The sequence below is a fragment of the Dioscorea cayenensis genome, chromosome 20, assembly GCF_009730915.1.
Source record: "Dioscorea cayenensis subsp. rotundata cultivar TDr96_F1 chromosome 20, TDr96_F1_v2_PseudoChromosome.rev07_lg8_w22 25.fasta, whole genome shotgun sequence".
NCBI lineage: Eukaryota > Viridiplantae > Streptophyta > Magnoliopsida > Dioscoreales > Dioscoreaceae > Dioscorea > Dioscorea cayenensis.
Window position 1 is genome coordinate 1,049,781 of NC_052490.1, and position 11,326 is coordinate 1,061,106.

Below are 11,326 nucleotides of genomic sequence, written 5' to 3' on the forward strand. Positions count from 1 at the left end.
GTAAAAGAAAATAACAACTCAAAATCACAATAGAAGCCATTATTAAAAAAAAAATTTAATGAAAAGAGCTTAACTCAAACACATTATGATTTTTTATAAGATAGAGAATTTATTGAAAAGAAAGTTGCAAGTACAAGAAAACCATGATATAATAAACACATAGATTATCTTTCAATTAGTTGAGTTTTACCATCATTTAGCTTCTCCTCATCACTAATCTAATCAAGTAAATCTACCATGAGATTTGAAACTAAAAGGGGCCATAATCATCTTTACATTAGCACATGCCTCATTTAATAGCTACAGAAGTGGTACTCCAAAAGGGATAGGGGTGCGTATTGTTTGAAGAGAACTATAAGTTTTCGTAAAAGTGGATGTGGGATTGACAACCATTTTGTAGAAAATGTCATATTGTAGAACTCTTTTACTTTTAGAGCAACATAACTGAAAATACAAGGCTATAAGTGTAAGCCAAAAAGGCCTTGAGAGGTGCAAGTATGTTGGACAAGTTGTGCCCAACATCCTTTTCTTGAGATACCAAATCTATTCTATTGTTTCAGTTACTAGAGGTGTCATGGGCATTGGTTGGCTACCTAACCAGAATCAAAAATTTTTTACCCGACACAAATTTATTTAGTTTTGGGAAAGGCAACACAATCCATACCTATCGGTAGCTAGTTGACTAGTTAGCCAATTTTGCATGTCAGATACCACCCAAAACTGAATGGATCATTTATTTTCATATTAATGATTAAATTATTGGAAAATCATTTTAGGAAAAACAATATGATATCATTAAAAATATTAAATGAAATGAATAATCTAATGATGGCAAATGAATTGAAAATTTTTTAAAATCAATGATAATAAAAAGCATTTTTGAGCTCATTTGTATAGTATATAAAGGCAAGGTTTATATAAAAATTGAAATTTGCAACAATCAGAAACTAGGATTTTCACCTTTTTAAACTTATATATTATTGTACAATAGTGAATTATATTAAACCCAATTTGAGTCATGTAACTAAAATATTTTTTTACTCGACCCGAACCTAACCTTCAAAAACATGGGGTTTTCCAAAATACCAACCTAAACTTGAACTTAATGGGTCAATCAATCAAATTTTTGTTCATTTATTTTCTAGTTTTGCTAGGGTTTATGGTGTTTAGAGTTTCTTAGATGATCCCATATGACACTAACCAAAATGAACACACATCAAATACAAAGCAAACCACCGAAAGTACCCGCATCAGCAGCAATGCCTTTTAGAAGGACATAAATTAACCTGGAAACACCAAGCTGGTAAATAACATGAATCTCAATAAGCCTTCCTTTGGAGATAATAAAAATCCTCATAAAATTATTTGGTGATTTTCACTGAAAAACATAGCAAAAAATAGCCCTGTAAAATTGTACAAATCAAGAAAAAAAAATGCTAGATTCTTTTACATAACTGTGAGTAAAAATCACTCACTCTTGCACGCACTAGGAGGTTAACTAAAAAACCACAAGGAACAAAGAAAATCAAAACAAAGAATCAGAAAGTAGCACTCTCAATGCAAGAATCATCATCAGAGGGAGTGGCAGAGGTGTCCGAATCCCCCAAATTTGCAGAATCCATGCCAACATGCCGAGTTGGCCTCAAAGGGGAGGTAGGCTCCAGAGATAACCGCAGCCCCAAGTGCTCGGTAATGCATACCACGCTCTGCGTAGCCATCAAAACTCAGCGGATGAACACAAAATTCACTCGGGAGCGTGAGGTAGTGACCATGATCGGAGACGAGAAGAGTTGGCCTATGATGGAAGGGTAGGGGTATCAATATCCATAAATAGTGGATCATCGGGTGACGTGACCCTGTACTCGGTCCCTCGGGCAGTCTAAACCCTGTGCGCCATCCTCATCAAACGCAATGCCTCGAGGGACATCAGAGGCACACCTCCTACCACTTGTATCCTATGGGTCCCCTGAAGGTCGCCAAGATGGCGGACCAACCAAGTAATATATGGGCTGATATGAGGAGATGGCCCCTGATGAGAAATAGATATAGCGATCTCATATCCTAAATGCATGTGAAACCCGTCCACCATGCTAAATATAAAATCAAAATCTCACAAACTGACGATTCCTGTCCTGTCACCGCCACCTGTCAGAGTGTGACTAAGCAGGAAATGGATTAGCGCAACACTGGGGAGTGGAGTGCGGTAGCCTTGATTTGACGGTGATCATAAGTCAGACATGAACTCAATCGTCACCAGGCATCACTAAGTGACTCTTCTGCCGATCTGGAGGTAAGCAAGACGTCATAGGTAGCGGTGTGCATAAACTCGGCATCGTATAAGCCTAAATGGATAGAAAACTCAGTAAGGCTCATACGATGTAACGCGCCAAAAACCTGGAAATGAATGAAGTTGGTGATGTGTTCTCTGCAAGTATACGGGTCACACACAAGCAATATAGTAGTACCCCTTGTGGGGTAGGGTTGTGAAACCTCAGGGACTTTGACAACACCCTTTGCATATGTCCCGCAAGTGCACGGGTTTGGCAAACTAATAAAATCCCAGATGAGTGGGGTATTGTATCCACAGGGAGTAAGGAATAAAAACACTTAAATTATTTCTTAACTAAGTGAAAGATCAATAGTGATATGTGTGACAAGATGTAAAATAACACAAAAGTAAAAGAACAAGAAAGAGAGCACAAGTAACAGAGAAGATAAGGCAATCGATATAAATAGGGTACCTAGATATTGTTCCGCCTAGGACAATCATTTCAACTACAAGAACCCTCTATTATACTTTCTAACTGATGCAATAATGAGTCGTGGAGATCATAAAATACATGGTCCTAAATCTAAGGTCAATCATGCCTAATTCTATACATGTCCCGGACGAAAAATTGAATAACCTCTCAACCTCGCACTCGTACAAAATTGTAATGAGTTCTAGGGATTCCAAATGATAAATCCTATTCCTAGATATAGACCTAACACTTTGGTCCAGTGGAAGATCCCTAGCTACAGTTAAGCCCTACGTGCTAAAATCACTTCAACTCTTCACTCAATTGTAGCTGCAACTAAGACCAACGGAAGGTCGTCCTTTAGCCCATTCACTCTACTATGACTACAAAGAACTTGAGGAAATGGAGGTAGAATAAATCACACCGGAGCGGAAAGGGGATGCTTCGAAACCTCTCGACTCACCCTCTCAACCCTCTCCAATCTACCTTTGTCTAACTCTCGTGGTGTGTCACTTACTCACAAGGGTTACCAACAAGAACTCTCAACCCTAGTGTCATTCTAAGGGAGCATTCATACAATCAAGCATTCAAGATAGGAACTCAAATAAAACATCAATTAATTGAAAGCATAAAAAACAGATTCAATGAAACGAATACATCCTAGGGTTCATTAAATACCCAAGTACCCACTAGGGGATTTAGCTCTCCTTGGAGCTAATTACAATCAATGAAATCAAATGTAAAAGCAAAGAATCCATAGAAACCCCTCTCACTAGTCGTGGTGATGGCCTTGTGGAGAGTCCTCTACACATCCAAGGGTCCCTTTGTTCAGGCTAGGATACACCTCACCTGAGCCGTAGAACCTCTCCAAATCCCTAGCTAATACCTCTCAAAACCCTAGCCACCACTATCTCTCAAGTTGGGGAAAAGATGGAGGAAAGAATGCTAAAATTGGTACTGAAATCGGCTTTTAAATGGCTGGAATCGGGAATCCATATTAGCATTTAAACCTGATAAAAGTAATGCTCATCATAAGTAAAGAACACTTAACATTCTTATCGCACAAGCACTTATCAAACTCCCCCACACTTAAGCTTTTGCTTGTCTTCAAGAAAAAATTAAAACATTATGTGCATAGATGACAAAAATATTGTAAATGCTTGGCCTTACGTTAACCAAAGCATACAAAGAGAGCATTCTACAAGTAAGGGAAATTTCAACACAAAATACGAAAAATGAATGCTCTAGCTAAAAACTTGAATAAAAAAGGACAACAAACCCGAAATTGTGCAAGTATGTGAACTCACTCAAAACAATCCAAAGTATACTTCTCAAAGTTCTAAGTACAGGGGACTTATTTATCTATAAAAGGTAAAAAAATTTCAAAGATGGTAGTAGCTTCACACATCCTCTAAGGTAGCCTTTTCCAAAGCTGCCGCTAAGGTGGCTTTCACACTTTCGAGGTGGTAGCTTTCACTCATCCTATGAGATAGCACTTTTTCTCATTAGGGCATAACTAGTATCCGACTTATGAGAGTACTTCATACTTTATAGGTGGTAGCTCTTTCCACCCAACAAGCACAAATAAACAATTAAACTATTTTGTTCTTTCTTTTCATTTCACCAAATTGTTTTTTCACAAATAACTAAAAAAACAAAAATAACTAGTCCCTGTAGCATCAAACATGAGTTTCCAAAAGAGTTTAAAGAGTGAGTAGTGCAACAAGTGTTAATGGGGCAAATAATCCTACAAATTCAAGCAAAAAGTAGACCATGAAGACAATCAATGTTAAAAATTCTTCTAAACTCAAGAATACAATCATTGCAACTAAGGTGAACCACCATTGGCTATGTGAGCATGTATATCAATCAAAATTAATATAAAAGAGATGTGTGCACTATGAAACTCCCCCCACACTAAGTTGTACATTGTCCCCAATGTACACATGTAGGCTCACTCATAATTTATATCAATCAAGAACAAATGTGGGAGAAGCAATCAAAACAATACTCCCCTAACTCCTAATGTTGCATTCGATGGAGCTAAATCCTTCGGAGTGATGTTCCAACAGGTTGTGAAGCACACACGGCCAAGTGCCGAAGCACTATTGGCCGTGCCTATGACAAAGTCTCAATTCCCATGATGACAAGAACATCTGCACGCATACACGAGCAAGTTTAGTGAAGCTCAATGAAACAAAAACAACTCGAGTATATAAAAGATAAGGCAATGAATACAACTCGAGACCATAAAATGAAAATAAACTCAAAAGGAAAGTCCTTTCTGAATATACAAGTCCAAAATGAAATGAAAGAAAGTCAAGTGTCCATGCCGTGCTCTGGCACTTCTGCTGCTGCGGGTGCTAGATCGAAGGGTGCTGGTGGACGTGGTGATGGTGATACCGGAAGGGCTTGAGGAGTCCTCGACCGCAAGACAAATGACCAGGCGATGTCTCGCTGTAAAATCTACTGTAATGTGTCGAAACGTGCCATGAACTCTGTATACTGCGCGACATGCATAGCCTGAATCTTAGTAATCTCTACTTGAACCTTAGCTACCTCTGTATATATCACCCCCATCGCACTCTCGAGCTTCTCAAGGCGATCATGGGCTTGAGATGGTGAAAACATGCATACTAGGGGTGTATCCTCTACCACCGGAGGTGCCTCGGTCTCCATCGGTGCTGGCTGAGGCTCGGGTGCATGCTGAGAAGCCTCGGCATCATCACCCTCATCCTAAACTATCTTTGGAGCTGATAGCACCAGAGCATAAACTCCGGTCTGAACCCTGCGGACCATACCCATCAATGCCATCATCTCTAGGCTCAGGGGCGCAGGTGTACTCGTCTTCTCAGCCCCGCGAATCGTGTCCAAGAGACCCATGCCCAAAACTAGTCTCGTAATGTAGGGGCCAACCTGATGTCGAATATACTCTGCGATGATGTACCCTAGATGAATCGATATGCACTGCACCATCGAATACAAGTACAGAAGCTTCTGCTGTCTCAGAACGCCATTGCTATCATCACTGCACCATCAAATACAAGTACAGAAGCTGCTGCCGGCTCAAAATGCCATTGCAATCACCACGGCCATCCACCGACCTGCTCAGAATGGCGTGTAAATATCGGTTTGCAGGTTGGGAAAGGCACGTGGCCTTGGACACCCCCGACTCATACTGGCCCTGACTACATAATGATTGGTAAGGTCAGTGTAAGGTAAACGCTCAAGGGAAATCTGTCGGTAACTGGGACGACTCCTCAGTGTTTGTAAATGCCTCCTCGAACAAGCCAAGTTGAAATGAAAACTGAGTGATGCTCATGCTATAGTAATGTCCAAATGCTCTGAACTAAATGGCGTCGAGGCTGTCGAACCTCGCATAAAATCTATCGAACTCGAATGACGATAAGACCTCAAGTGTAAGCTCACAAATGGCTGGCTAGCTAGTCGACAATAACTGCCTCCATCTACCCACTAAAACAAGATCCTCGACCTCATCTGCGAACTCATCTCTCTGATGTAAATCTCTCAATATGCTCGTGTGCAGGTATTGAGTCTGTCAGAACCAAAGTCTCGGTAGACGCTTAAAACGAGCCTGATGCTCAGGGATTATGAATCTCATGATCTCGGACTCGAGGGGGATGACTCACGCGGCTATTTCTCTTCTTGTTTCTTTGACCGAGGTCCCGTAATCTACAAAATTTGAAAGAAAATCGATCAAACTAGTTAATTAAGTAATGCTGCAGAAATCTACATGGTCACGTGGAATTTCCAGACGCCCGTGTGGATCCACGGGTCGTGAAAAACGCACCGCCGTGCCCCAAAAATCCAAAAATACACCATTAAATCACTTCTAACTTCATTCTAAACATGCGTAATTATTCTAATTGTAGAAATGAAGCATTATTAACTAGTTTCATCGATTAAAATCAAGAATTGGTGAAGAAAACAAAAGATAGGGCTTACCGACAAGTTGAGATTGAAAACCTTGAGTCGGTCGGAAAACCAAGTAAAAATCTTTCCAAATTAGCAATGCGAGGTCGGGAAATGATTTGAGATTGCTCTCAGACAAATGGAAAATGTTAGGATGAGAAGGAACGGCGATCCTTTAAAAGGAACCTGCGCCTATTGGCATTCTGTACATCCACACGGGCATGCGGAAATTACGCACGCCATGCGCCTCTATCAGGGGAGAGCCACAAGGCACACACACTCCCCTGTGTGCTCTCGGCATAATAGTCAATCTCTTTGAATGCATCCACATGGGCATGCGGGAAATACCCACGCCCGTGCACCCGACCCACAGGGGCAATCGTACGCCCCTGTGTCTTCTCTGTCCAAGCGAGAAAAATCGCTAAGTGTTCTGTACGCCCGTGCGGGAATTCCGCACAGGCGTGGACATTCACAAGCCCAACTCACAGGGGCGAACACACACCCCTGTGTCTTCTCGGGATGCAGAGAGCTCTTCTGTAGAGATCCACATGGGCGTGCAGAAAATATCCACGCCCCTGCTTTTATCACAGTTTCACCCACAGGGATGAGTCCACGTCCCTGTGTGCTATCGGGATAATTTGCTAAGTCTCTGCAGGAAAATGTACGCTCATGTGGAAATTACCCACGGCCATGCGGGAATCACATGGTCGCTCACGGTTGCGAGTCCACACCCTTGTGCCGTCTCTGGATGTGCTCTGAACGAAAACGCACGCTCGTACAGAAATTCGACACAGGCGTGTGTTGTCTCGGGACACTTAGAGAACTTTGCAAGCTCTGCAGAGAATTCCTAAACAAATATATACACTCAGAGCCTGCCTAAATTTTTAACCAGAGAAAACACGAAAAATATGCTCAAACAACCAAGATTCTTCACCACACATGATTAGGCACATGATAACACCATAATGTCCACAAGAAAATCACAGCAAAAACATCTAAGAATCAAGACACCAACACTTAAAGCCTTATTCATACAAATAATAACTAAAAACTAGAAAAACATTAAAAACATGGGTTGCCTCCAAAGAAGTGCTTGTTTTACATCACTAATCTTGACATACCTTGTCTTACCTTACGGGGGTTCATAGATGAAAGTAGCCCTCTTACCTATAGCTTGAAAGCATGATGAACAAAGTCTCTTAAAGGTAGAGGGGGAGTTATCGGGCTTGGGTCTACATATCAATAATGCATCCAATTTCTTCGGTTCATGCGCGTCTCCAATAGCCTTGGAGCATTTCCGGTGGTGTGTCTTCACCCTCTTCATCTTCCGGAGCACCTTCTACAAGATCCCCGAAGTAGATGGTACTTCTTTAGTCAAACCAAGCATCATAACTTCTTCATTTTCCATCTCTTGGTCAGATAAACACTCATACGGGTCCGGATTAAACATTTCCTGCATGTATTCATCAACAATCTCATCACTAGTGTTTAGAAAATACAAAGTATCATCGAAATCCAAAGAATGCCGCATGGCTTCAGTAAGGCGGTATGTGAGCTTGTCATCTCCAACTCTCAATATTAGCTCCCCGCCGTCTATGTCAATCAATGCCTTGGAAGTGTGCAAGAATGGACTCCCAAGTATCAAAGGTACATTGGCATCCGAATCGATGTCTAGCACCACAAAATCTATAGGAAAAATGTACTTGTCTACCTTGACAAGCACATCTTCGATTATAATCCTTGGATGTCCCACCGTTCTATCCGTCGATTGCAAAATTGTCCAGGTGGGTCTAGGCTCGCCCAAGCCTAGCTTCTGAAAGAAGGTGTATGGCATGACGTTGATACTGGCTCTTGAGTTTGCCAATGCTATTTCTTCACCCAAATTGCCAATATTACACATAATGATGAAGCTTCCCGGATCTTTCTTCTTGTTCGGCATGTTCTTTTGCAACACCACCGAGCAAGACGAATCTAAGATCATTGAAGCACTCTCCTCCAACTTTCTCTTGTTAGTCAACAAGTCCTTCAAGAATTTTGCATACTTAGGCATTTGGTCCAATGCCTCACCAAAAGGAATATTGATGTGGAGTTGGTTGAACAAACTCAGGAACTTCTTGTACTGTTCATCCCCTTGGTTATTCTTTAATCTAGAGGGATAAGGGATTCTTGGCTTGAAAGGTGGGGGTGCCACCTCCTTCTCTTTGCTTACCCCGTCCTCAACCTCTATAACCTCAGGTGCGTGTTCATTGAGCCTCTCACTCGGAAGCCTACCTTTAACCTCATGACCACTTCTCAAAGTGATCGCCTTTACATGCTCTCTAGAGTTGGTTTCAGTATTACCCGGAAAGTTTCCTTGTGGCCTTTCCGATAGAGACTTTGCAATTTGCCCCACTTGATTTTCAAGATTGTACAAAAAGGCGGTGTGGTTGCGAAGTGTAGCCTCGACTGATTGAAACCTTATATCGGACGATTACACTAACCTAGTCAACGCCTTCTCCAAATCGGTCATTCGGGTCTCCCAAACACGAAAACTCAGTTTTTCCATGTTTTTGGGGCTTGTTGTTATTGGAAACTCTGGTGGCCCCATGGTCTTTTTGTGGACCTTGGTTGCTCATGAAAAAAATTGGGATGATTCTTCTAACCTCGGATTATAGGTGTTGCTATATGGATTCCCTTGGTTCCTCATTGCATTACCCACAAAATTGACATTCTCAACCCGAAGATGCATCACCAATAGAGATCGAGCAATCGGAGGGGCATGTCTTCCACCACACCCGTGCAAGTAGTCACGAGCCATCACTCTATTCGAGTTAGAAGATCTAACTTCTTACGCAATGATTCCACTTGAGCCGCCAATGAAAGTTCTTGCATCTATCTCATGGAGCACGGCTATCTTTTTCTTCTCCCTAGCATTCCATTGGTATCTATTTAACCACATTTCTTTAATTAATTGATGGGCCTCACCGGGGGTCTTGCTACCTAAGGTACCTCCTACTGCCGTATCCAAGAGTTGCCTTGTACTCGGATTCAACCCGTTGTAAAAGGTCTGAACAATCATCTACTCCGGGAAACCTTGTTGCGGGCACTTTATCAGGATCTCCTTGAACCTTTCCTATGTTTCAAATATAGACTCCAATTTTGACTGTACATAGGACGAGATCTCATTCCTAAGCTTTGTAGATTTTCCAGGAGGGAAATTACGGGCTAGAAAAGCTTCTACCATCTCCTCCCATGTGGTAATCGATGCTCTAGGTAATGAGTGTAGCCACTGCTTCACTCTCCTTTTTTAAGGAAAATGGGAAGGACCTCAACATGATGGCATCATCCATCACCCCGTTTATCTTAAGCATATCACACACCTCAAGAAAGTTCTATATATGACTGTTTGAATCCTCATCGGCCAAACCATTGAACTGTGCGTATTGCCGCAATATGTGGATGAATGCCAGCTTTACCTCAAAGTTCTGAGTTGTAATCAGGGGATGCACAATACTTGATTGTGTCCCCAATACTAAAGGTCTGAATTAATCGGATAATATCAGTTGTTGCTCATTCTGTTCTGCCGTGCTTTCAAATTCTTCTAATTCCAAATCAGATAGATTAGACAATTCTCGCACATGTTTTTTCCTTTTTTTCTAAGTGTACGTTTAAGCTCAGGATCTCCTTCAATCAATATTGAGGGGTTCCCTCTGGTCATAACTTGGAGCTACACCAAAAAGAAAGAAAAGAAATCAGAACAATAATAGAATAAGAAGAAATGAACTAGATTAAATGACTGAATAGCTAAGAAAACAAAGTGCAAAGTAACTCTAAACACCTACTACCCGGCAATGGCGTCAAAAACTTGACAATGCCCTTGCGTATGTCCCACAAGTGCACGGTTTTATCGAAGTAATAAAATCTCAGATGAGTGGGGTTTCGTATCCACATGGAGTAGGGAATAAAAACACTTAAATTGTTTCTTAATTAAGTGAAAGATGAATAGTGATATGTGTGACGAGATGTAAAATAACACAAAAGTAAAAGAACAAGAAAGAGAGCACAAGTAAAGGAGAAGGTAAGGTAATCGATATAAATGGGCTACCCGAATATTGTTCCGCCTAGGATAATCATTTCAAGTGCAAGAGCCCTCTATAATACTTTCTAACTGATGCAATAATAAGTCATGGAGATCCTAGAATACATGGTCCCAAATCTAAGGTCAACCATGCCTAACTCTATACATGTCCCGGAGGAAAAATTGAATACCCACTCAACCTCCCACTCATATAGAATTGCAATGAGTTCTAGGGATTCCAAATGATAAATCCTCTTCCTAAATGTAGACCTAACCCATTAGTTTAGGTGGAAGGTCCCTAGCTATAGTTAAGCCCTAGGTGTTAAAATCACTTCAACTCTTCACTCAATTGCACCCGCAACTAAGCCCCAGCAGAAGGTCATCCTTTAGCCCATTCACTCTACTATGACAACAAAGAACTTGAGGAAATGGAGGTAGAATAAATCACACCAGAGGAGAAAGGGGACGCTCCGCTACCTCTCGACTCACCCTCTCAATCCTCTCCAATTTAGCTTTGTCTAACTCTCGTGGTGTGTCACTCACTCACAAGGGTTACCAACAAGAACTCTCAACCCTAGTGTCACTCTAATGGAGCATT

General features: G+C 41.4%; 1 non-coding gene across 1 annotated transcript; it reads left to right on the forward strand.

The window, feature by feature from the left end:
* Positions 1-9,739: 9,739 nt before the first annotated feature.
* On the forward strand, positions 9,740-9,846 carry LOC120252049. The gene has a single exon (XR_005533601.1). It is a non-coding gene; the product is annotated as a small nucleolar RNA R71 (small nucleolar RNA).
* The last annotated feature ends 1,480 nt before the right edge of the window (positions 9,847-11,326 follow it).